This window comes from Trachinotus anak, unplaced genomic scaffold (assembly GCF_046630095.1).
Source record: "Trachinotus anak isolate AG129_WGS33_773 ecotype Australia unplaced genomic scaffold, CSIRO_AGI_Tana_v1 ptg000008l, whole genome shotgun sequence".
NCBI classification, from domain to species: Eukaryota; Metazoa; Chordata; class Actinopteri; order Carangiformes; family Carangidae; genus Trachinotus; species Trachinotus anak.
The window spans coordinates 200,048-228,044 of NW_027273859.1; the positions used below are offsets into that span (position 1 = coordinate 200,048).

The 27,997-nt window shown below is 41.2% G+C and overlaps 1 long non-coding RNA gene across 4 annotated transcripts; it reads left to right on the forward strand.

Moving 5' to 3' along the window:
* Nucleotides 1-8,153: 8,153 nt before the first annotated feature.
* On the forward strand, nt 8,154-27,997 carry LOC139623484 (uncharacterized). 4 transcript variants are annotated; one of them, XR_011691526.1, is made up of 6 exons: nt 8,154-11,299; nt 11,336-18,443; nt 19,084-19,184; nt 19,285-20,249; nt 21,609-21,690; nt 21,949-27,997. It is a non-coding gene; the product is annotated as an uncharacterized lncRNA (long non-coding RNA). The 4 variants fall into 4 exon arrangements; XR_011691525.1 differs by having other exon boundaries at nt 19,285-21,690; XR_011691524.1 differs by having other exon boundaries at nt 21,609-27,997.

The window sequence follows — 27,997 nt, forward strand, 5'->3', positions numbered from 1 at the left end:
CCTGACGCTGCATCTGAGGACCAGAGTGAGGCTGACAAGTGTACAGCTCATGATGTGATGTTCAGTTGTGTTATTGTCTGATACAGATGCACAGACTGAGGATGAGAGCAGCTCAAACACACAGTGTGTGTACAGGTGTTTTCACTCAGGTGACAGAGGCTTGGTCTCATCCACACACATCAGAGAAGATCCACGTGTTTTAACCAGCTGCTGAAAACGACAGATGTTCTATTGTCCTGACTTACATTAGTGCTGCACATTAGTGATCGTTTGTGTGTTCACTGTTGATAAAGTTTTTATGAATAAAACTGCAAAACAGAGAGAATAAAAAAACCAAACAGAGAAACTGAGTGAACCTTTAGGATCATCCTCATTTCTATATAAATTTACCGTAATTTCCGGACTATAAGCCGCTACTTTTTTCACACGCTTTGAACCCTGCGGCTTAAACAACGATGCGGCTAATCTATGGATTTTTACGGGCTAACAGCCTCCAGGGGGCGAAAGTGACATTGAGAGTGACAACGAAAGAGAGACTGAGAAAGTGTGTGACGAAGTCATTCTGAGGCTGTTCAGTTCCGACACTGACGACGACGACTTCAGTGGTTTTAGTGCGCAGGAGGAAGATGAAGATAGGGATCCGTGACTTTTCTGGTAGGCTAACGGCCTACGGCTGGTAGGCTGTTTTTTTTTTTTTTTAACCAGTCGTGTTACTGCTGTGACTGCTTGTTACTACCGTGTTACAGGCACTGTTCGGAAAAAAGCACTTATTAAAATAAAAATAAAAAATCTTTCTGTGTAAATATCTCATGTTACAACGTGGACACCTGCGGCTTATAAAGAGGTGCGGCCTATATATGTACAAATTCTTTTTTCTTTTTCAATTTAGTTGGTGCGGCTTATATTCAGGTGCGCTCAATAGTCCGGAAATTACGGTAGTTACAATTATGAACAAACACAATCTATTTGAACTAAAGACGCACAATCCTTGTGTTGTTCTTGTTCAAACACTCACAGTGTATCTGCAACAGTGTGTGAACCTCAACTGACTGGAGTCAGGATCAGACCTGGACTCAGTGGGACCAGACTGGAGGTTGTGGGTCAGAGACACTTTGACTTATAAACAGAAACATCAGCTGATGTGAATCAGGCCTCGAAACAAAGACCTCAGAGACTGAGGATGAAGAAGAGCTGATGATGATGAGTTCAGATCTTCATTGGTCTACAGTCAAACTGTCTCTAGACTGAGATGGTTCAGGTCTAGAAGAGGACTCCAACAGCTCAACACAGAGGATCAGAGTCACAGCTGAAGGACCTGGTTCACATCTCTGTTCATGAGTCCGCCACACAGCAGGGAGCCTGGAGTCCTGTTACCATGGAGACCACAGAGAGAGCTGCTGCAGTTTGACTCTCTTCTGGGACATGTCTGATGGACTGATGAGACTGAGGCTGAACTGATGAAGAACATCCTCCCACAGGTGGAGCAGGTGGAGAAGCATCAGGATCTGGTCTTAGATGAAGACCAGGTCACATTTTAGTACCAGTTAAAACCAGGTGGCTCTAAAACCCCCTTTACTTGTTTACACTGAACCAAACAGCAGTTTGTCCCACTGATGCAGATCCAGGTCTGTGAAGACCTCCAGGCAGAACATCCAGGCGCCCTCCAGATCCTTGTGACTTTAACTCCACTACTCTTACAGACAAATATGGTACCTTTGACTCCTCTACATTTCTATGAAGAACTCATTACTGTGAAGCAGATCTTTTAGCTTTATTCTGAAAATCTAACAGACCACGCACTGTGTTCATCACAGGAGAAGAACCAATCACAGCCAGCTCCTCCACTGTCAGTCAAGTCTGAACCTGTCAGTGTCCTAATGATGCTGCTTCACCAGAGACCACAACCTGATCTACGTCTGTGTCTGAAGGTTTACAAAGAAAGAAATAATAGAATAGAAACTTTAAGTACTGCACTGAGTCGTGTCATCTGCAGAAATTCTCTGATGACACGGCCATTGTGGGGTGTGTGGAGGGAGGGAGGGAGGCTGAGTACAGGGACCTGGTTGTGCGCTTTGTGAAGTGGTGTGGGGAGAACCACCTGCAGCTGAACGTGGCAAAGACGAAGGAGATGGTGGTGGACTTCAGGAGGAACAAGCCCCTGCCCTCTCCTGTCTGCATCAGTGGGATGGATGTGGATTTTGTGGCCTCATACAAGTACCTGGGTGTAACAATGGACAATAAACTGGACTGGTCCACCAATACAGAGGCCATCTACAAGAAGGGTCAGAGCCGGCTTTACTTCCTGAGGAGGCTCAGGTCTTTTCATGTCTGCAACAAGATGCTGCAGATGTTCTATCAGTCTGTTGTGGCGAGCACCAACTTCTTTGCTGCGGTGTCCTGGGGTGCGGGCATCAAGGCAAAGGACGCCAACAGACTGAACAAACTCATCAAAAAGGCAGAGTCTGTTGTTGGCTCTAAACTTGTCACCCTGGAGGAGGTGGTGGAGGAAAGGATGCTGGCAAAACTGCTGGCAATCATGGACAATCCCTCTCACCCCCTCCACAAAACACTGGACAAGCTGAAGAGCAGCTTCAGCAACAGACTCATCCAACCCCGCTGCTCTAAGGAACGATACAGGAAATCGTTCCCACCTACTGTGGTCAGACTGTACAACTCATCTACCTCTGTCAGAGCCAAGATGACACAAGATGACTTGTCACACTTTGTACTCTGAATCACCACAACACTCCACTCCAAACACTAACCGTATTGATATTATATATCATATTCATACAATATTTGTATCCTTCTTTTTGCACTTTCTATTTACATATGCATATTCACAGTATATTATTATTTATGGTATTTATATCTTGACATTCTGTATTTTTATTTCTATTCTGTCTACCTCAGTATTCCATTCTATTGTATTTTTGTATTCTAATACACCGGACTGCTGTAACAACCTAATTTCCCTTCGGGGATGAATAAAGTCATCTATCTATCTATCTATCTATCTATCTATCTATCTATCTATCTATCTATAAAGAAAGGTTCCTTTCGTTTGGAACGTTTGCTGTGTTTAAATGACCAAACTTCATCACTGACTAAAAAAGAAAGAAAAACACCCACGTCTTCTACAGGATCTACAGTCTGTTTATTCTATAGGTTCTACAATCAGTTTATTCTCCAGGTTCTACAGTCTGTTTATTATATAGGTTCTACAGTCTGTTTATTATATAGGTTCTACAGTCTGTTTATTCTCCAGGTTATATGGTCTGTTAGTTCTCCAGGTTCTACAATCAGTTTATTCTACAGGTTCTGGAATCAGTTTATTCTACAGGTTCTACAGTCTGTTTATTCTACAGGTTCTGCAGTCAGTGTATTCTCCAGGTTCCATGGTCTGTTTGTTCTCTAGGTTTTACATTCAGTTTGTTCTACAGATTCTACGGTCTGTTTGTTTCCAGGTTCTACAGTCAGTTTATTCTACAGGTTCTACAGTCTGTTTGTACTCCAGGTTCTACACTCAGTTTATTCTACAGGTTCTACAATCAGTTTATTCTACAGGTTCTACACTCTGTTTATTCTACAGGTTCTGCGGTCTGTTTATTCTATAGGTTCTACAATCAGTTTATTCTACAGGTTCTACAGTCAGTTTATTCTATAGGTTCTACAATCAGTTTATTCTACAGGTTCTACAGTCAGTCAGTCAGTAGGTTCTGTAAATGTGGAACAATACAACAATGTGTTCACATAATGAAATGTACTTCTAAATACTTCAGTTTTTTTAAATCAAGTACTCCAGTACTTTAACTCCAGTAAAGATCTGACTAAACATGTTTCACTGGTTCTGCAGTAATATCTGACCAGGAGGATCTGGACTGTGACTCCAGTCATTGAGCTGTGGACTCAACCTCTGCAACCTGGAGGACGACACCAGAGTCCAGTTTTTCACAAAAACCAGACTCGTTCATCAACAAAAAACTCACTTCAGGGGAAAAACTGACATTATCATGGAGCAAAATGTATCAGAGGAGAAACTAGAAGAATAACTGTTGATCACTGTCTGAAGACCTCTGACTGTACATCACATTCAATGAGTCATTACGTTGTTAAACTATATCTCATCTTATATCTTATATATAAACTGTTGCTACAGTAAAGCAGCTGTACAGTGCAGACTGGTGTATGGAGGACATGCACGGTGGTGTCGACAAAGCTAATTTGAATGTGAACCTCGTTCAGAAAAGCTTCAGTGTTGGTCAGAATGACTTTACCTAAGGAAGAGGAGTCAGGTCATGTAAAATTCTGATTCTGAATCGGTCTCTGAACTCCCCTGCTCCTGTTCTGCTGTTACCTATTTAAAAAGATGAATTTAGCAGAGGACAGGAGAATGTGCTGCTCTCAGTCAGACGACATTATTTATCTCCCTGCAGCCGCCAACACGGAGCACAGAGTCAGTGTGGAGCAACAGGCTGCTGGAGGACGTGGAGGCAGCAGAGGTGAGTCTGTACCTGGTGGAAGCTGCACCTGAATTCCACCTGATCCAGCACAAGGAGCATCAGCGCACTCTCCTCATGTGAACGTGCAAAACAAGGCAGAGCGGCGGCATCGCTGCAAAACAAACACGGCTTGGCTTTAAAGCACTCCAAGTGATGTGCAGCTTGCTAACCTTCATCCCGCGCTGCTATGACAGCCTCTCTGCGGGTGCAAACGACAACGCACTTGGCTTTAAAGCACTCAGACGGGAACAACACCTGAGAGTTTTGACCTCCCTTGTTTTGATAGGCTGGGGCTGCGTGCTCAGGGTTGCCACTGAAATTGGTACAACAACATCGGAAACCAAAACAAGCTTGACTGGAAAATCATTGAAAAGGCTCTTACCTGGTATGCATATCACACCAGGAAATTGATTCTGACACCCCCTCCATCACTTAAACTGACAGTGGACGCTTCTTTTCAGGCGGCATTGTTTTTGCTTTTATTTCACAACTTCACAAACAAATAAACAAATAAATCAGACAGAGAGAGAGAGAGAACATCACATGATGCTCTGATCATTCTGACTCCTACACACACAAACTGAGGCTCCTACGTAAGATAAACATCTTTAAACACACACACACACACTTTATTCTGTAAATTGGGATAAATATTGTCCATGTTTCTTCTAACCTGAAGCATCAATCCTGTTCTGAAATAGCGCCCCCACAGGTGGTTGTCATGGTTACAATAATAAACACACATCCATTGCCATGGTTACCATAAGAAAGGTCATGTCTTGGTGAGGTTTAGGAAAAGATGGTGATTTGGGTTAAAATAAGTACTTCCTCAACATTAGACAATCTTTGTTGTCATGGTTACAATAACAACAGTGAACAGTCCTGGATAATAGAAACAACATAAACTGCTCCTGTCACATGGGAATCGAACACCACTCTCCTGTGTCATATTCATCCATCCACCCCAACCTCCTCCTGATGTGGACTTTGTCGCTCTGTAAACTACGTCACTGCACTTTTCCCTTTGCTCCTGTCATCATTACTACAACCACTAGATGTCGCCTAGCAACAAAACCTGACTATGGGTCATATTAACCTGCTGACAGACGACCTGTGGGCTCGTTTGTTACAGGACAGGCCTGTTTCTCTGTGACGTATTAGTCAGGAATGAAAAATTATTTTCACTCATCATATGATCTGTGGGTTTAAACAGTGAACTGGAAGAAAATCTGAACTCTGTGAGTGAGTGAGTGAGTGAGTGAGTGAGTGAGTGAGTGCATCTTGTGTTTATTTCTAATTAAAATAACACACTGCTCGCTCAGACAGTTACACATCTGTAGACCTGCACATCTGTCAAGGAGCTTGTACACGGTCACAAAAACTGAAGTGAGGCATCAATGACAGAATTATGGCGGCTAAAGACTTTTGACTGGGCTTTTAGAAACAGGAGTACTTTACATTATGTTCGGCGCTGTGAGGAACGGCGCTCGATGAAAGAACTCATTGGATGATTGCAGGGATGAGGCCAAGGCTCTTGGAGAGCCACTTCCCTCTGGCTCTTGAGTTGGATGCAAGCTTCTGCTCTTGAATGATGAATGGGGGCTCCTCAACTAGCAGATCTGTAATGAGCCATTCGCAGCCATGACAACTGGAGTCTGCAGAGGTCGGAGGTGTAAAAGAGAGAGGAGAGCTGCACCATGCACTCACACACACACACACACACACACACACACACACACACACACACACACACACACACACACACACACACACACACACACACACACACCTCCCTCTCCCTCCAACACACACACACACACACACACACACACACACACACACACACACACATATGCACACACACACATGCACACAAACACAGATATATGTGTGTGTATAAGCTGTATATGTGTATCTTTGGGGTTTAGCTCCTACGACACTCGAGCAGCCGACAGATGATTTCACTTTTCAAAAGACAAGAAACGTGTGATAGCAAAGGCTTTATTTTCCAAAATCATTTTCCCGTTGGTTTGAAGCACAGAGGACAACAAACAAGGCCTGTATTTTTCTCTCGGTTATGGGCCTGCCCCTGGTGACTGCAGGGCGGTGGGTGGTGGTTGCCTGTTTGTCAAAGGCCCACTAGCCTTGTCCATTTTGACATTCACATGGGAGCAGTAATGATCCTAAAAGCTGCAATTAAGCTGACTGTCGCGTTCTGGGGAAGCGCCTGGTGCCGGCACTGTGCTGCACCTATTATTCCCAGTGGGAATGCTCCATAAAGAACAGCATTTCTCTCTCTCTCTCTCGCTCTCTCTCTCTCTCCAGCTCACACAACTTTTATTTCTCTGCCTCAGAATATTCAGACAATAACTGAGGCAGATGTGACGGATTTTCATTTACAATCATCACGTGTGTGTTTTCAGCTGAACTGAGACTTACACCTGTTAAAGTGAACGCTGTAATCCTGCTCTGGTTCAGCTCGCTGTGAATCTAAAATATCAACGTCTGGTTCATTCTTTAGTTTTGTGTCTGTTTCTATCTTTAAATTATATTTCTGAGCAGAGTAACCTGAACACAGCTGTTCACTATCAGCCCGGTCACATTATTGTTCACTTATTGATCAGATATTTCCTGATATTATCAATGGTTTTGTCTGTGTTGTGTTGTTTTTGCTGTTGTTGTTGTCTCTCCATACTCTGTGAGTCACAATCAGTTCATTTCAGTATAGTGTTTACTCTTCATATCTTTCATATCTGTGGTGTGTTGTGGTTTATTGATAATTAAAACTGACTCTTTTAATTACACTGTGCATGTGAAAGTCTTTACAGTCAGCTGTAAACTCTCTGTTCAACACATCAGTGTCACGCTCAGTGTGCATCCTCTGTATTCAATAAATCATAATGTAAAATAATAATAAACCAAATCAGAAGTATTTAATCAGCAGTTTGATGAATTTTGAAAAATAAAAAGGTGCCAACATGTTTATGAACACAATTGATATGCAGCTGTAATTCTATTTATTCATTATTTGTGAGCAAAGACATCAATATTCAATTAATTTAATTTGATCAATTATTTATTTAAAGATATACAGATGTCACTGCCTCAACATTTCAACATGTTATCTGTTTATCTTTTTATCTGTTTATCTTGCTCTGTATCTTGTCTCTGTTCCTTCTATTATTTTTCCTTCTAGTAAATTTTATTTTAGATGTATTTTTTATTTTTATTCCATTGTGTCACTGTTCGCTCCTCAGATGTGCCAAACCTTATTTTGTTGCCTACAATAACAAATAAAGTGTCCTAAGGCTCATGTCTTATGACCCCATCACATCTTTGAGTTATATGTAAACTCCACCCAAAACAAACAAACAAACAAAAAGAACAAACAAACATATGAATGAACTGAGTGGGCACTAGTGCTGCTCTGTTGATAATATTCCCTAAGCTTGCATATTGACACTAAACATGCCTTTAACAGGAGCCAGTAAACTGTACTAAAGTGACCTGTATGTCTCATGTATTGACCAATATGTTTACAACTAATAAAGGCTATCTTATCTTAAACATATTGGTTAATACATGAGACATACAGGTCACTTTAGTACAGTGGCCCTTCAGAAAACACATGATGCAAACAGACAAACATACACAAAAACGTGCTGCAGAAGTGTTGCTGACACTAAAAATGGACGAACCTGCTGGGACACACACTTGTATGGATGTGTTATAATACATGTATTTTCTTTGTTTTCTGCATTTGTTTGTGTTTTGTGTGTTTTTCATGTGTTTTGAGCTACCGTACCTAAGGGTCAGCTGAACATCACACTTTTGTTAAATGACTGTTAAATATCAAGTGTAACTGAATCGAATACAAGTCTCACAGCTGCTTCTGCGACACCACAATCAAGTGATACACAATTTATTTTAAATGTCTACAATGACCCTCTACATGTGGACATGTGTCAATACCATTTAGAAAAATGTTTTATCAGGAGCTAAACAGGGTAAACTGGGGCTCATTGATTGGTTATTGGCTGACTGGATATGAAGTTGATGGCTGCAGTGCAGCACAACAGTCATCATGCTTCAGTGTGGGAGAGGAACAGGCAGGGAGACTGGATGTACGGTAAAACAGCAGGTGGGCAAATCTATCACAGCTCCTTGGCAAACACAGACAAAAAGGGGGAAAAATCATTTTAATTAGCTGAGTGAATGCGATTTGCTGAATGTGAGGAGCCGGGCTCTCTGCGCCGCACATTAAAATTGGTCTAATTTTCTGTGCAGAAAAAGTCCCATCTGAGCAGCCCTGGCCGCAGTCAATCATGTTAAAAGCTGCGGGTGCTTAATTTGATTTACCAATATAAAATGCAAATGAGGTGATCAAGTGGAGTGGAATCCAGGAGTAGGAGGCTCTTTTAAGCCATCAAGTTAAATGGGAACAGACAGTGGACTGGCAATGTAAAGAATGTTTTAGCATATTCGTTTGATTAGGGCTACAAAAATTTAATTAGCGTGGCTAATTGCTTGACAAATTGCTCCACATCAGGAAAATGCAGAATATATTTTTAATACACAGCAACACCCCCAAAGTCTATGTTCTCTCAACCCATATGTTACATTTTCAGCCCAAACTGGGCCTTTCCAATATGTGAAAAGCCTAATTAAATAAATGGAAGATGGCACAACAGTCCCTTACAATAGTGAATGAGATAATGCCTGTAATTAGGCCCACACAAGCCTGGCCATATGCCTCTGTACAGCACTTAGGCAGGACGAGGCTGCGGCTGCAGGAACAAATCAAATAAGCGTGAGCAGGGAAAGCTCCTGGGAGTCAGCCGTCTTCTGCTGAACCAGTCCTTCACTGTTCAGTTCAGTCACCAACTCGCACTGGATGTGCCGCACGACAGTACCTGCAACTTTCCTCTGCTCGGAGGAAAACAGACGTGCACTAACATCCGAGGCAGTCACATGTGTTTTTACGGTGTGAACATGTGTGTGGTTAGTTTATGCAGCAGGCTAACTCCAAGCTGTTTGGCTGCTCCATCAGATTCAAGTGTCTGACCACAGACTAAAATAATAGTCTGTTGCCTGGAGACAGGTCTAAAAACGACAGCCCTGCACCACAGTCACACTGAGACTTATTATGTCTGACATTTGGTGTTATCATCCCGTGTTATTGTCTTCCTGTGCCGTTCCACCGCCGTCCACATTACAACATGTACATGTACGAAAATACACCTGTTCTAATACACATTAGAACAGCTACAACAGTAATTAACAGTTAATGAGGTTGTTCTGTATGAATCTGACTGTATGTCATCCTGGTACACAAAAGAGCCTCCAAAAACTCAGCAGTCACATGACAGCACCAGCTGAGCATCTACCTGACCTCAGGTGTGACCTTCAGTGTGGAAGACAGGTCTGAAATCTGCACCTATGACCTACTGTTGTATCAGTTATGATCATAATGTAAAGAGAATGGGGATAGTTGCACCAAGTCTTATTCCTCCAATCAGGAACATGCGAGAGTGATGACACTCTTACTGCACATGCTCAGTTAGACCAGGAAGACAAAGACACATCTGCTGCTGCAGTTAGTGACAAAACTTTTCATGGAGGAATGACAGTCATTTTTTTATGAGCTGTATTTTGGTCAAACTGTCCTGAGCTTTTTATCAATGAATCACAACTTAGTTTGAGTCATTGTTGTGTTGACCTTTAAGTCACATGGTTAGCATGTTTAGCTAGTACATGATGTTCTGTTTCATGTTTCAACATATTGTAACTGTCCTCAGACTTAACAGCCAAATTACAACAGACACACAACAGTGTGTTTCAACATTTTAGTTTAAAATAAAAAAAATCTGCAGCTAATTTTGTCCCAGAGCTCAACAGATGCAACAATAACTGATCAGTGTAACGTATAAATGAAAACAAACAAGTTATTGTGTGAATGACTTTGTCATGGTTTTATTATGTATTTGCCTGTTGTGTTTATCATGAGCAATGAAATAGATGGATGGTCTTGGGTGGAGGTGCCTATTTTGACTCAAGGCAGGTTCTCAAACTCAGTCACTGTTCTCTAATACATATTATTACATGAATAAATATTACTATGATGTTATTGTAAAACCATTCATGTTTTCAGAATTCTATGCTTATTGAGACAAAAGAAAATGTTAATAAGCAATGAGAAATTGGATGTATTTCTAAAATGTTGCAACCGTCCCCAGGGTTGAGGTCAGTTGCAACATCTGAATTCTTCCATTCCAATAAATACTGTGAATGATCTGTAATCATCTTTAAATGGTATTCGTAATCAGCAGGCAGAGGTAAGTTTCTTTGTAAACTCAGTTACTCAGAGAGAATTCAAATTCTCTCTGAGTAACTGATAGAAATGTAAAAATCCTGGAACTCGACAAGAAAAAAAAAAAAAGTGAGGATGTAAACAAAACAACTTATCTAACACATCTTTCTTTGTTCCGTTCTGAACTAGAGGAAGTACGGTAGGTCAAAGGTGAAGCAGGATCTGCAACCTGTAATTTATGCTAACAACTGTTCGGTTTCTAATTTTACCTGGAGATTCATCTGATCACATGACTGCTGGTGTTTCTCAACCTGCTGCATCTCAAGAACAGAGACCTGATGTGAGGAGCTGCTGCATGAAAAAATAAACCCTGACTCACGTCACGGTGACCATCACACCTCCTGCATGTCTGTCACAGACGTGTTTGAGCTCAGGATCACACTAAAATAATCTGAATATCATAGACCAGGTTCACACCAGAGACCATGTTCACAGCAGAGACCATGTTCACACCAGAGACCAGGTTCACACCAGAGACCAGGTTCACACCAGAGACCATGTTCACACCAGAGACCAGGTTTAGGTTAAATGTAGATAAAGCAGTTGTGAACTTTTTTTCTGTATTAAACCAGACCAGGATCTATCTCTGAACTGAACCAGGTCCTGTGAGGGTCTGAACAGAACCAGAAACCAGTTTAATAAAGGTGGAGTCTCTGCAGGTGGAGATTTAACTGTGAAAAAAACATTTTACTGATTAATTCCGTATCAACATGTTTATAACTTGTCAAATCCATAAACAACAGTTTCTCATTGTGTTAATAGAAAACGTCATCCTGTGTAGACACAGTAAATGTATCTGCTGTGGTAAATTAGTTGTAGGCCTGTAAAAAATGGTTTCTAGGAGACAGTGTCGGGGGGTCACCAGAATCAGCCCCAGCTACTGTGGCCAGTAGTTGCTGCAATAATTCACATCCAGCTGCACCAAAGTAAAGAAGGACAAGGATCCCTACTGTCAGGGCCTCAGAGGCTCCAACATGTACCCACACACAGTACCTTCCAGCACGGTCTGCAGCCCAGCATGCATCATGACTCTGTCTGATAGGAAGCTTCTCTGTTGGCTGTGGAAGCCGTCACTTAGTTGTCTGATAATTACAACCTGAGTGCTTTTAAATGAAAATGTGCCGTGTGTCGAATAATCACTTTCAAGTAGTTTACTTTAAAAACAATGTCAACAGTGTCATTATCTGAGCTCAAGGATTATTATTTACAGAGCAGCACTCGTGCCCATTCAGTTCATTCATCCCAGCCTGTTCACGCACTCATACATTGTTGATCGTAACAGTGAAAGTGAACTGAGATGACGCCCTGTAAACAACTGGGTCAATGATGTTTGCCTTTGTTGATCTGACTCAGTGGGACTGACATCACAGTCAGTGCTACAGCCTCAAACACTGTCACTATCATACAATCTGATGCCATTCATTCTTACTCTAGTTTCCATCAGTCAGTGATTAGCAATTATTTCATTCAGTTCTCTGAACATAACACGGTTCCCCCTCTTTATTAAAGATCATTTTCGAGGATCATGTCGTAACCCAAAAACATCAAGGGTAACAAACAGTGCAGTGAACTACAGCTTTACAGTTAGTATCAGAGAGGAAAGCAGACGACATGACAGCAAAGAGCCTCAAACCCAGATCACTATGGTGAAATATAAGGCTTCAAGACCTGTGCTCTGTGTGGTGAGCCATCAGTGCATCACACTGTCTGGTTAGCTTTATGTATAAAAGGCACCATACATGTGTTTTCTCACAGCACAAAGCGCACCAGTCGACTGCTCATTGATAAATTCTTAATCCACCTGTAGACTGTAAGTTTGGTTTTACATGACATCACATTATTGACAGCACAGGATACGAGACAAACTGCAGCATTTTATATTCAAATAAGGGACGATCCTGTGTTCCACAGTATAGGTGACAACACTAGTGGGAAACCTACAGGCAGCCTATAAGAAGACAGGTGGTTCTTGTGTGTACTATGAAATATAATCCTGCCAGATCAGACTGAACTTTAGCTAAATGTAGATTCACAGGAGAATTAGCTCAGATTATTTACTGACTTATCAGTTTATCTCACTTTCGCCTCTTTATGAGCAACAGGAAGTAACCAGGTTAACCACACCCACTGTGAGCCACTGTTACAACAGGTTACAACATCTCATGTCGTATTATGGTCTGTTTCACCTGAACAATGCTGCGTTGGGTTTGAAGTGATGCTAACAAAGATGCTAGCAGAGTAAAAACAGCCTTTAGCGAGTATTTAGCGGGTGTTCGACTAACACACAGTTGGCTCCTGTTCATTGTATTGACTCAGCTTCACATTGATTATCAGCAACTCTCAGCAATGAACCAACACATCTGAACCTGTTCGAATCGCAAACCTTAAACCTTTAGCTACAGGCTAAACAAGCTAGCACCTGAACCAAACATGCTAACACATTATTCAACAGTTTAAAACAGGTTCATCTCTAAACCTGATGACAGTCTGCAGCAGCAGAGACTCACACACATTTAAAGGATGATGTCACTGACAATCTTCAACCTGCAGCAGGTGATGTGACTTCAAACCAAACCAGTAGCAGCCTGTTCAAAATACTGTCGTGCATAAGCTAGCATATGAACGTCAACGTGATCTGAACATCACTTTGACTGAAAACAGGAGAATGTTGAAATAATTTTTCAGGACATTTGACTTTTTCTCTCATGTGTTTCCTATGACTGGAAAATTGGTCAACTACTTTCCAGGTATTCAAGGTTTTCCAGGACACGTGGGTTCCCTGGATAAGTTGTATGATGAGAAGATAAATAAAGGTGTTTTTACTGCTTCCTTCTTCAAACAGACTTCACCATGTGACAGGAGATGTACTTAACACGAAGACCAAAGAGTTCAGCTGCGTACGAACAGGTGAACTGGCTCATATTAAACAGCTGATTAGGATCACCGGCCGTCCAATCTGCACTTTATTCACTGAACAACTGAAACCACATCTCTGGGCTTTGTCACTGAAGTGCATGTGTCAGCATGAGTCAGAGTGCACTGAGAGCCAGCTCTCCAAAGCAGATAGGAACCACTTAGTAGCTTCTAGGACCCCCTTCTTCCATAAATGCCCTGCCACTGTAGTTTGTGCTGTCCCTGTTCAGGAGCCTGTTTAGGGATTCAGATACAACACACAAAGATTATAGCGAGGCCTCTTATCCTCTGCTTGTCAGCAGCTGAGTGACATGAGCTGTTAACTTTCTATTTTAAGGCTCTGGCTCGGGTGTTCTCGTCAAAAGGAGCCCCTGAAAAACAGAAGTGATTTTGTAGTTTTCTTTGTTCTCTGGGGGTAAATCCTCTCTTTTTCTTTCATTTGTCTTTTCAAGAGGAAGGCTGAGCTCAGCTTTCAAAGCAATCACAGAGGACCTATCTCCCATTCAGCAGCTGAACAGTGCTCAGACATCTATGCTGGAGATGACAGCTCTCCTCTATTTGCAGATGGAGAACATTGCATTAATTGTGGCGGGGCCCTGTAAAAGCTAACAGATTGCAGGCCTTTGCATACATTTTAACAGTAAGCAGCCAGTGTCGTGATGACATGTGAAATGACACACAGAGCCGCACATCAGCTTCTGCCTCAACATACCCGTGCCTCACTGGGACGCTGGAGCTGGGATGCAAATATCATTGGACAGAGACACAATGGCTGCGTCTCTCAGCACTGTCTGCTTATTGATAAGGATTTAAAGAAAGGGACTGAGGGGACTGGAGCCAGGACTGAGCTGGGAAATCACAGCCATCATCTCCATGTAAACAGAGCTGAAGTTTGTGGTAAGAAAGGAAGCACCAGCCACTGAGACAATGAGCCTGTTCTTCCTTTATGGTCACAATGAAAACACATCCATGATCTTTAAAGTTATAAGGACGAAGAGTTTCCTTCCATCAAACTCCACATTAATTCATCTCATGGCTGAAACACGTTTAACTCGCTGCGTCTCCATCACAGTTTCACACAAAACAGAAGTGATTTTTCAGAAACGTCGACAAACACAGTTGTGAATGTTCTGTGTTTCCACTCAGTGATGCTCTGTGAATAAAGCTGGTTTTCTCCTCTCCTGATATCGTTCCACATTCCAAAGCTGGTGAAGCTAAGTGTTGGAACGACTGACTCCACCACAGCAGCTGCTGTAGTATTTACTCCAAGGTGATTATTGCTTTGTCAAATACTCTGATAAACCACCTCATGCGATTGTATACTCTTAAAATAAATTCACGTCTTTCAGTTCACAATTAAAACTGTGCATTAAGCAGGTTAATGTACTGTCACTGGTGGAACATGTCTTTACTGTGCACGATTTCCTGACCTCCAGGAAATCGTGAAATGTATGCATTTCATGAGCAGTTAGAGTTTTATTCTGCACATGTCAAGGTTCGATGTACAGTAAGGAAAGCAGAGAGATGAGTGTCGGACTGTGTTAGACTGAAAAAAAAAAAAATCAGTATCATGGAAAACATCACATATGTCGAGAAATATCGAGATTAAAAAAAAAAAAAATTGATAAATATATGATCAAATCTCAGCCTAATGTCAGAGCATTTTAAAGCTGACGACTGTCTGTCTTTAACACAGTGTGACCTGATGAATCCTCCACAGATTGTTGGGATGAGCATGTTGACAGACACACCTCCTCAGTCCGTGTTGTGTTGTTGTGTTGTGAGCAGCCTGGATGAGTTCCTGCTCTACTCATTTTTATCACAGTTGCTGAGTGTGAACTGGAGGTGGATATTCACCCCGATCAGCAGGATGATATCGTTTGTCTGAAATGACTGATGAAGAATCTGTTCTATAACCTCACCAGACTGAGCCCCCTCCCTCTCTCATATCAATATGAACAGTGCTGCTGCGTCCTGTAGCTCTTTTAAAAATACATGTGTCTCACTCAGAACACTGATAAACCTTCCAGCTCTGTGTGGGACAGTCTGAGCTTTCTTCCTCCTCCCTGGGTTAACTGTTATTTATAGCAACGTCACACGTCCTGGGCTGGAGGAAAGAGACATGACGATGAGTGTAAATCAGTGGATTATCCTGTGGATGACAGGGTCAGACGACGAGGACCAGAGACTGAGGGACGTCCTACCCCCAAGTAATTTGAGGGGTGTTATGACCATACGTCTATGCTGTGTAATCATGGAGCCTGCCTTACACACTGGTTAACACATTGTGCTCTGTAGCTTCCTCTCTTTGTCCTGCATGCAGGAGACACAATGGAGTGAGGCAGTGAATGCAGCGTGGAGGCTTAAATGCCACATCAGGAAGCAGCCTTGTGAATCCTCGTGAAAGGAGAGCAATAAAATCTTGTGATATTTAATACTTTCCCCACAGAAGCTTTTCTCTGCAGGAGCTCAGCTTTATTCAGGTATTGAATTGATTAACAATGTGTTGTTAGAATACAATAAGATGTGATAGATAGTGCCATAGCCGGCTGTATTCACTGCCAGTCAGACATATACCTGCACAAGGCCATAAGACGGGAGCCTGAGCTGCATTCTGCTACTCTCTCTCTCTCTCTCTCTCTCTCTCTCTCTGGGAACTTGGCTGAAAATCTATTTTTATGTTTCAACACTCTTCCCACTTATGTTTATTTCATCGATTTATGCAGACAGGCTTCATCCACAAATCAAAATGACCTCTGTTCGCCATGGAAATTAGCTTTATTGTCAGTTGTACATATTCAATGTGTTGTGCGCTCCCAGGTTAATAACTGTCACGTCTGTCCTGGTCCATATTTAATCTGCCTGTTGGCAGCAATTTGACTTCTGAGATCAGAACATCCACACACACCCGGAGCCACAACTGTTTCAGGTTAAAACAACGACAAGTGAATTCAGGGAGTCACAGGAAAATGGAGCGTTGCATTTATCTTCCACTACTTGAAATATATTTGTGGGGAATGTTCACGTCAGTCTTAAGTGTTTTCTGCTATATGTATGTAGATCAGCTGCACAGCTCATAAAACCGGCTATGATTTGAATACAGTTTATGCAGCGGTTGGCTCTACCGTATTCTCCTGACAGGGAGGATTCACCAGGTCTGAGGTGACGGCTCACATTTGGCCCGTTTCAGTCAGAGAATCATAAAGACTGAAAATGTTTCCATGTTCACTGCTTCACAGATTCACATTATCAAGTCAATCAGTTCACAGCCGGCAGAATAATGACACAAAGTCCTGCTCTCCTACAGAAAATCAGCATCTCAGTACAACAGTCCACACAGTGTTTACTGATGTCTGCTCTTGCAGGTAAAGACATGAGACTAAAACCTGTACTCCTACTTTCTTACTTATAAAAACAAAGACATTATTATGTAAGAAATGAGTAAAAACCACGGAGCTGAAAGGTCCTATATTATATCCATAAGAACCAAAAACCATCTCAGTGTAGTGTTACATCTCCTCTTTCAGGCAACACTCTGTAGATTCACAACTGAAACTTTGTGAACACTCTAAACCAGATACATACACACACATTCTTTTGGTCAGAATATTTAAGTCATGTTTTATTAATCTCACTTATTGAGAAGTTGTATGCATTTGCATGAGCCTCATTTCCACTCCCACATTTCACCATAAATGGATGAAGACTGGATGAATCCATCAGTCTGCAGATAACAACACTGTCTGAGCCGCAAGTTGTCAAACACAGAAAAGAGCAACAGCAAAGACACACAACTGGACTGTTGGTGGATCACAAACAGGAGCTGATCAGTGAACTTGAGATCAATAACTGTAAAGTCCTGTTTGACTCTGACCTTCATCTGTCAGGACCAGAGTCTTCATCAGGTCCAGACAGACTCAGACTGGATATTCAAATACAAACAGTTCACATAGTGACTCACAGTAAATCATGAGATATGATGTTAGACAATGAGAACACAAACACAATTATTCTATCATTTGTTAAATTGTTTAAACTTATGATGATGATAATGAATGAAGCTCCATGAAGTTGTCTGTTTTGTTTTAAGTTGTCTGCTCTTTATTTCTCATTTTCACTTCACTGTAACTTGGCTGCTCTAAAATCCCATGATCACAGTCTCACAAACACTCCCAGCAAACACAAAACGTATTTTCAACGCTGATTTCCGGTTGAAAACAGGTTGATATAAAGTTTAAACGTTATTCAACCTCTTTTCAACCGTTTAAAAAGCAGTTACAACATCAACATGTCACAAAACACATATTTGTTTAATTTCGATTGATAATTATGTCAGTTGTAGCTCATAAAAGAGATTGTATTGTTTCGATTGACGTTTTTTCTCTTAATGAGGGAGGCGAAAATACGTCTTTAACAAAACTTAATTTCAACGCATTTAATGTTTAATAAAATATCAAAAATATGGACCTATATGGGCTTTGTGCTGTTAACAGAAAGCTTTGATTGTGGTCAATGATGATATTTCAATGTATTTATGTGAAATTACAGTATGTTGTTTACTGCCGTAACGCGCATGCGCAAGCACTTGGCTCGAGCAACCGTGACCGTAACCGGTTAGAGCCTACGGCGAACGAGTGTCACTACTGAACTGCATTTTGGTAAGTGCATGTACTACTGTACAGTATTTCTATGCTGCAACAAGAAATTATGACACCATTTGTTACATTTTATGCTGTTCACGATGCGGGCGAGGCCGCTCGTTCGGGCATGCTAAATTAGCAGTAAGGTTAGCATGCTAGCTTGTAACGTTTGCAGGCTGCGGCCTTGACAAAACTTTCTGCCAGACTACTTTAAGGTGTGTGTTTTTAATGATAGCTTGATATGTAATTTCATAATTGGACTATCGATGTAGCCTTTTAAATTTAATATTCAGGCCATTTTCAGACCTTAAAGAACAGCTGTGTGTTTACCATATATATGTGTGAAACCCATTTTCCATTCTTTATTTTACCCTCTGTATTTGGTCAAATCACATTTTCTACTTTCACATGACATCACCACAGCATGAATACTCTTAAAGATCAGGTTTTTTTTAAAGAAGTGATGTAAAATACTTGATTGTACCTCACAGGGTTGAGGATATGTAAGTATTTGTACACAAGGAGACCAGGCAAGAGGAAAATTCTTTAGACCTCAGTGGGTTTAAGTACATTTTACTAAAATACTGTAAAGAAATAAAAAAAAATACTTAAGTCTTGTGTGATATTCCTTTATGACAATGCTTTATCAAATTTACAGGCTTCTGACAAACAAAACAATGGCCACGTTCAACATGAAGGGTGGTGGCCAAAAAAACAATAGGGCCTTCAGGAACACTGCCCTGTACTCTGTGATTAAAGGTAATTTTTGCTTATAATGAAGTTTGCCCGTATTACTGAGCAGTGGCACAGTGAAATCCTTGCATTTCATAAATTTTATGCTCTTTCCTTAATAATTTAGATGCTGTCATAAGGTTCAATCCAAGCGCCACAGAGGCAGACATTGACAGCTCCATAGGAAACCACCTGTGGTGGTGGTGGTTTCTGAATTATTTATTTCCTTGTATATTTTTTGTTTGTTCCAACAACACACTACATGACATTACACACACACACATACACACATTTTTTTTTTTTTTTTTTCATTTTTTTAAAGTTGAAAGTTTGAAATAAAAGTGTATTTTGAAAGCTTTATCTGACTTTTTCCTTGGGTAAAGAGGGACACAACATTTAATATACACATTACAATACCCCATTTTTTATATTTTAACAGTGCATGACAATTAAAATGTATTTTGAATGCTGCATTAAAAAATGTCATACATAATCGGAACATGACGTTGAAAAGACATGGTTTAGAAGTCGGCATGGTGAACTATTTTACAGTGAGCATTTTTACGTTGAATATGTTCGAAAGTGGTTCAAAATTGGTTGAAAAGTGAAAGTTTTTTTTACCAGCTATATGTAGACGTTTAATGAACATTCACATTTAGACCATATTTAACCGTATTTTGCAATACTGGCTTTCAAATGAGAAATTTTGACGAAATATACCAGTTATGATCCACCATAACAATGTCTGCACACTATAAGCAGAAACTTTTCAATACAAAATTTCCTGGTTAAATATAGTTTATATGTGAACGTTGAATAGACGTCTACAAATAGCCGGTAAAAAAACTTTCACTTTTGGACCCATTTTGAACGTCTTTTCAACGGTCAGCATAGACGTTTTTTTAATAGTCTTTTCAACCAAAAAATGCTTGCTGGGCTAAGTCATGTGTGGGAAATACTGTAATGCATGTTTTTTATGTGTGTTCATTATTTATGCCCCAGGTCAGTGAGCCAATCAGAAGAGAGGCTCAGTGCCTCTGACTGTGGCTGACTGTTTTCTCAGCGATCCAATAAAAATATAGCAGATTTCAGGTAAGCACTCAGAGAAACGAAATCTTGCAAGGTTGGATGGTGGGTCCAGGTGGGAGGGGCTTGGGGCAGGGCTTGAGGGCAGTGACTGCTTTGTTGTGACATCACAAAGTTCCAGAAGTCCTGACGGCTCAGTTTCTGAATACAGGCTGTGAATACAGGCTGTGTGCATTTCTCTGTGGACTGAGGCTTTGACACTTTCACAGTATTAATATAGAACCTAGACCTGCTTTATAATCACAAACACATGGACATCTACCTTTAGACTGGATGGAGCTTTAAAGTAACAAAATGACTCTGCAGACTTAAAGGAAACTTCTTCAACATGTTCAAGCATCTCTGAACCAAAGTGAAAGATGGACCAACAGACTGACGAGCATCTCCGTCTCTGAGCCACGATCAGGACACAAAGTTAACCCCAAATTTAATATTTGACTAGAACACATGTAGGTGTTACCTGTTATATCTGCAGCCCTTTGGTTTCCTTTCCTTCCACTGCTCCTGCAGCAGGATCTTTACAGTACTTTGTATTTGAAATAGCTGTGCTAGATTTATTAATGGTGCTTTCACTGAGACCTGCCGGGCTCCTGTAGTCTAGCCTGCAGACTGACATGCATGAAACACAGCCCATGACATCAGTGGCTGCACACATTTAATCCATACTAATGTCATTCAGCTGCTTATTGATTCCACGTGGTGCAGGAAGAGCGCAGATCCCAGATCCAGAAAGACTGAGGAGGTGGAGGGAAATGAAACTACGGCCTGGAGATGAAGCATCACAGCACAAACAGTACAGTTCAGCTTCTGAGACTCGTTCTCACTCAGTATCTGGCTCTGCTGCCGCTTGCAGATATGTGCTTCACCTACAGTTTATACTTTGTTACTGTGAATCAGCTGATGCTAATGATGATAATTAATTTGCCAGAGATGATGGTGATTATAAGGCGGAGAGGAGCATCAACAGTAATTAGTGCCTGTCACTGTGTTGTCCTCCACACTTCCTACTCACTGATGTCGGCTCCTTTCTCTGTTTGTCAAGCCTGCAGCCCATAGATCTTTATTTGTGTGGCTCCTGACATGTTTACCCACTGTGACACCGTACACATCCACACACTGACTGCCTGGTATTATATCATTTGCTTTTCCCGGTGGATAAAATTCCCTTGCATGAGCAAACAAATACAGACCGGCTTTAGCAATGAGCAGTTTCCCTCATTTAGACCTCATCATAAAAAATGGAGAGGTGCTGGGGTGTGAGCGGTGTAAGCAATTTGTAAAGGAAACCTTTCCGGACGTGGAACAGTGAATGATCAGGTAGTGACCAGCGTGAAATCAAACCTGAAAACCTGTTCACTCATTCAGCTTCACAGGCAGCACAACCACACGACTTGAGCCACCACACACCCTGAGAGGTCAGAGGTCGTCTCAGAGGGACCAGCTGCACGTAAGAAGAACTTTAGGCTAAACTGGTGACATGAAAACCATCTGACACCTTAAACCTCTGACTTTTATTATCAATCAATGGCTGGATATGGCTGGAAAAACAAGCATATTTATCAACGTTCTCATTTCAGTTAAACTTTTTTAACATTTATTGATTTCTTTAAAAATACTGATGAACATCAGAGTAAAGTCAGTGATTTACAATAAAAGTCAGAGCTTTAAGGTGATGGTTTTTATTTCATGTTTCTATCTGTTTCAGAGGCTGAGAAAGAAAGGTTTTAGTGACAGTGTTACATCAGGTGAATTTTTACCTCTTGCTAGCAGTGATACTGGCTCCTCCTCCTCCTCCTCCTCACCCTGAGTCTTGACTAGCTGGTTAGCAGTTTAGCAGGTTGAGGTCAGTGTCTGAATCTTCTAAGTCGTTGTCTTCATCCAGGTAACTGCTGTAATCTGCTTCAGTATCACTCAGCCATTGTCTGAACAGTGACTTAGAAACCTTTTTGCAGCTAAAACCGCTGAAGAAACAAACTGAATACATTTCCCATGATGGATTTCTCCTTCCTGACTTGAATTTCAGTGAATCATAATGTATTTCATTGGTCACGTTTTAAAAATAAAACAACGTATTCTACGCATGTACGTCTCATCTGGTCTTAAAGGGTTAAAGAAATAATTTTGTTGATCCTTGTGAGAGCCGGAGGTGGTTCTGTGGCAGATCTCAATCTAAACTGTCTGCAGCACACAGCTGTGATTCATCTGATACAAGGCCAGTCAGACTCAGTCAGTTTTGTCTTGATCTATAAGAAGGTCAGGAAGTCACTAAAATCATTAGGATTCATCAGGACTGTCCTTCACAGAAAATGACAGCATAAAATCTATGTTCACGTCCCTGTCAAGGTTTAAACTTCACGACAGTTTTCTGAAGACAAACGCAGACTTCCTGCTGCAAACACAAGAGCAGCACAGCGTAGACAGACGGAGTGAGGAGCTTGTCCTCAGGGTTTGAACTGTGGAGGGCTCCACCTCCATCCAAACCATCCAACCAGACTGAAGCTGTACTTTGTAAAAGAACGTCACAGTTCAAATAATCCACATTTTAAATGCAGATCTGCTCAAATGAATGAATCATAAATGAATTAAGGCTTCATTTTCTCTCATCACACTGTTTTATAAACACAAATTCATTTCACAAAGCTCCATGAAAATTAAAAATATGAAGCAATTTACCTATATTCATAGTTTTTTATTGCCAACGTGAACAGATAGTAACGTAACTGGACCTTCCCGGACCTCCTCTGGGACACATTTCATGAGAAATCCAGAGGATGTGACGTTTAAGCTCCTGCTGCCTCAGTGTCTCTTCAGCTCCTCTACAGCACCAACAGTGAGCAACACCAGCTAACGTTAGCTTAGCAATGGAGTATGCTGACATCAACAAACAAATCAACACTGACCATCTGTTAGTTTGTAGGTCTTCTGTGTTTGCTCTCATCACACTGAACTGTGTCTCAACCCTCTGCCACACCTGCTCAGTACAGTCAGGTGACCTGTTCTCCCAGCTCCAACACTAACACACTGATTTAGAGAAATGAGAACTGTGACGGAAATCATGTCAATACTGATTGTGGCAACACCTGTTCGCTCACTAACCGTTAGCATTAGCATCCAGTATTGCTAAAGCTGGCTAGCTAGCTATAACTGATATGTCACATCAATGCAATCAAAGTATCATGCTACGAGACTGGATTAGCTCATCTTAGCTTATCTTAACTATCAGGCTGATTTAATGTTGTATTAGTGTGATGCACTTTTTAATAGTTGTGATGCTAATCATAATTAGCGTGTTTATTAGTATGCTAATGATATATCAGCCTAGCTCTCAGTATGGCAGCAGCATGTGTACAGTGTGTTTGTGGTTATATAAGAAATAAAGTTAAAACTGAAATGACACAGTCTTTTGACTGACAGAGAGGAGCAGGAGACTCTAACTGGACCCTGTGAGCAGCAGAAGTCTCACTTAGTCCTGAACTGTTGACACCGGACCAACCAGACCTAAATCCACCTCCACAGGGCATCCTGGTCCTGACGCAGAGGCCGGAGTTCAAATCCAGCTCAGACCCTGAGCTGCCTGTCATCCACTCTTCTCTCTCTGTCCCTCTACATTGTGTGTATCACAATAACAATAATAACAATAACAATAATAATAATGATGATAATAATAACGGCAATAATGCTAAAGAAAAAAAATCCACCTTCAGTCTTTCTTCACTGTCATCGTCTGTCTCAGATCACCTCATGTTGACGTGTGAGAACAAACTAATACTGCACGTGTATTTTAAGCGTGTGTGTGTGTGTGTGTGTGTGTGTGTGGTAAATCAGCAAAGGTTATTTTCCAATCTCAATTTAAAGGGAAGTTGAGTGAAAATGGAGCATTTTTGGGAACAGTTTTTCACAGGACTGTCGCTGCACTGTGTTGGTGACACCAATCTGCACTTTAAAGATGTCAAAAGTGTCTTTGCTGATTTTTGTCCTTTTGGAAACCGATTCCTGGAAACTTCCTTGGGACACTCTCTATCACACACTATCATGACTCAATGTGCAATATTCTATTGAGCAGTTTTAACTGCTACCTTTTACTTGTTTTTATAGACTATTTATTATTTATTATTGCTTGGAATATGTCTGGATGAATGTGTGGAGGATGTGTTTTTAAGTTGTGGCATCTTAATTTCATTGTATGGTTTTAATGATATAGTGACAATAAAGGCATCTTGACTCTGATTGTGTTTATTTTCTTCTAAATTATTCTCAGAAATTGTTTAAATATTGTTTAAATTACAGGAAATTTGTTATTAAACATAAATGATTAAATGTGAACATTATAACAACAATATTTTTTTCTCAGCAGGTATTTCGAGGAAAGCCTGAATGACAGGCTTCACAGTGTGTAAGCGCTTCCTGTATAAGAGGAGCTCATGCTTTTCTTTGTGACATAAACTACAATAATAGAGACGTGTGTTCCCAATTCAGGAAATAATATCACAGCATCAGGGAAATGGCTGTCTGCAGCTCGCTCCCTTTGACGAGTTGTCATAAAGTACCTGGGCAGGTGAGATCCGCCTTTTGCCCACAAGCCAGAGGTTTGATCCTGCGTCACATTCAGCAGTAACAATAGGCCGGGTCACCGGATCTGTGGGGTTCCTCTGAGCCTGACAACAGCTTCCTCTCTGACAAATGTGGGACAGTGTCCTACATTTTTCAAATAGTGCACGTGACAGTTGATGACTTGCGTCATTAGTTAACCCCGGTTTGTCGGTATAGATTGGTGATTTTCTCAGATATGTCCTCGACGCGGCTCCTGTCCTCTGTGTGTTTCTGTGGGTGTAGAGAGCAGCTGCTCGTCAGAGATGCTGGCTCCTCAGCAACGTGACACATACACTCTTTTCATGGTCAGGTGGCTCCGTAGGAAACAGGATCTCAGCCACGTAAACCACAAGAGGTTTGAATTGGGACAAGATAGTTGCAAGGGAACAGAAATCAGACAGTGCATCCTGTATTCTGATACACTGCAAAAAGGGAATGTGCCTCATGCAAGAATAAAAATGGACCCCTCCCCTCGGCTCCTGAGCCTTCTCTTCCTTTTTAAAACTAGTGAAGCGTTGTCGTTCTCCCCACGCTGATGCCCTGACTGCTGAGTCTGGGTAATGTCTGCTGCAGCTGATCGTCTGTCACTCATTGCTGCTATCAGTCTGATAGTGTTCCTGACTATACATGAGACCGGATCCCTGCCCTGGGACAGATTATTGACAGCTGAGAGCTTATGTTATGTTTTAACAAAAACCATGCAGCACTGGCCGCAGTCTAAAATCTATTCTCATGTTTAAAACGCACGCTGTTAAACCTTATTACTGATTTTATTTTGTTAGTTACTGAAGAAGAAAAACCATGGTGGTTGTGTCTGAGATCTTTTTAATTTGAATGTGAAATTCATGCACCGTGTTCCCTCTGAAATTCCTACAATAAAACATGTTGTAGCCTGAAGACAACACCTGAGCTGTTAAAGATGTAAACATAATAATTAGTGGTGGACACTGCTCCTGTTAATGATGAGCTAAATAAATATACATTTCAAACAAAGCTCAAGTATTTTTATCAGCTGTGTTACTGCAATAATTTTGTCTCTTATTTAAGATAATATTTAATTTACCAGTTAATTAATTCCCGTAGCATTTACCAGCCATGATGGTCTGTTTACAGTCGGATCTTTAAAAGATTCTGCTGAGTAAAGTTAGAGATGTTTCAGAAATGACTGTGATGATTTTCATCACAGATGCTTCAGGGTTTTAATTCACAACAAACGACAGTAAAACCTTTAAATTTTGATTAAAGATTTTACACATTGTTTTTTACACATATAGCAAAGTGACTGATTTGTGTTGTTGTCTTGTTTGTTCTTTGTGTGTGAGGAGTGAAATATTCTTTAGAAAAATCTTACGTACATGTATGTGTGCTGGAAAAACCAGATCAACACCACAGGCCTCCTGGTTTCATTTGAATTAAGTCTGAATGTATCAAGAGACATTTTCCCATGAGCACATGGTTCTGTACATAGTGGATAGTGGATAATTTTGTGATTATGGAAATAGATCTGTGAGGTTTATATTATCGAATCCTGACTGTGAATTATCTTCAGATAAAAACAAAGTGAGGAAGAATAATATAAAAGGAAGAATAATATAATAATATAAAACGACACCAAAAAAAAAAAATCAATAAACATGTTTGTCAACCAGTTAACACAACTAACCACAACAACAAAACCTCACTACCAGTATTTGTGTTAGGGCTCAACAACAATTAAACAACAATTAAAGGAGCTGCAATTTTTGGATGAACATAAAATGTGTCACAACAACAGACCATAAATGAAGTGTTACTACGGAGACGCTACGGCCTACAAGTCATGTTCTACAGATGTGAAGGGACAAAAATCACATCTTTTTCTTTCAGTGAAAGTGAAATGAAAAATGGCCCCTGTCTTAGTATCTTTACAGAAATAATTCATTATTCTGGACGACATGATGCCTCTTACAGAGAATAAAAACATGAGAACACATAAACATGGGAATAAGCTTCATAATGAGACTCATCACACACTGACAAAGTCACCAACAGTAACAACAGCTCTAACAAGCACTCTCTGATGGAGGACACACACAGACTCATCATCTCACATGTTGTAACAGACAGGTGAACCCCCCCCCCTCAGCCATAAAGGTAAATCAGCTTGGCTTACCTTCAACAACAAACACATGTATGTTTAGTGAGTGGTGGCTGGAGGCACACGAGGTGCAGCCTGGAAGGTGCTAAATCTGAAACTTGGGGGGAGAAAAGCCACAAAAAAGCTCATTGGGAATCAGCAGACGCTCTTTCCGCTTTTATCAAAGAATCTTTCATAAACACATTAGGGACGAATCGCCCACCTGCATGATGTTTTCCCCTCCTACTTCGCCTTCCATTTTTCCAGCCTACTGCCCAGGACAAAGCAAAAGGTGCACCTCTAAGGTGTCCTCTCAGTGGAGAGGTTTCTCCTTCTTTATTTCAAACAGACGAGCCCTTCTCTCCCCTCACACCAAATGCAATGCAGTGGGGCCCAGCTTTATTTCCCTCCGTGGGGAAAAACCTGAGCAGGGGACAACAGAAAGTGGCTTTAGAATACAGGTCTGAAAGAGGGCAGCTGTAGTCTGAATGAGAGTCTATGTGCCTTTGTGTTTTAAATGAGCATTGTCTGTCACTCAGTCCAGGGCATGGATTCTGGAGCAGCCATAGGGGGAATGTCTTCGACTACATGTTGAACCAAGAGCTGGAGGAGTATATCTGTGGAGTGTACAGCACCGAGGTCGCTCTCACTGCTGTTCATTAGCTGTGTTATTCAGACTCAGACAACATCTGTCACTCTTTTCTGGATAATCTTCTTCATTTCTTCATAAAAAATGAAACTGCAGGATAATTATACTTTTTTGATTCTCTAAATTTATTGCCCCTCCAAGTTGCCCTGGCTGCTCTACAGACCCTCTGTCCAGGTGAAGGGAAGTGAGGAAGGTGCTTCTCTTTGTCACCCCGTCCTCACCACCTTGTCCTGCATTGTGTCCCTGAAAACATAATGAGATTTTCAAGTGTACCACCACCTGGTATATCCACTTTCTTTTCTGCGCTCTGTCCCCTCTCCACACCAGCTACGGCTGCCAAAGCACCAGAGAAAAGAGCGGCTCGTCTGCCCCCGGTTAAAGATGCTCTCTGAGCAGAAA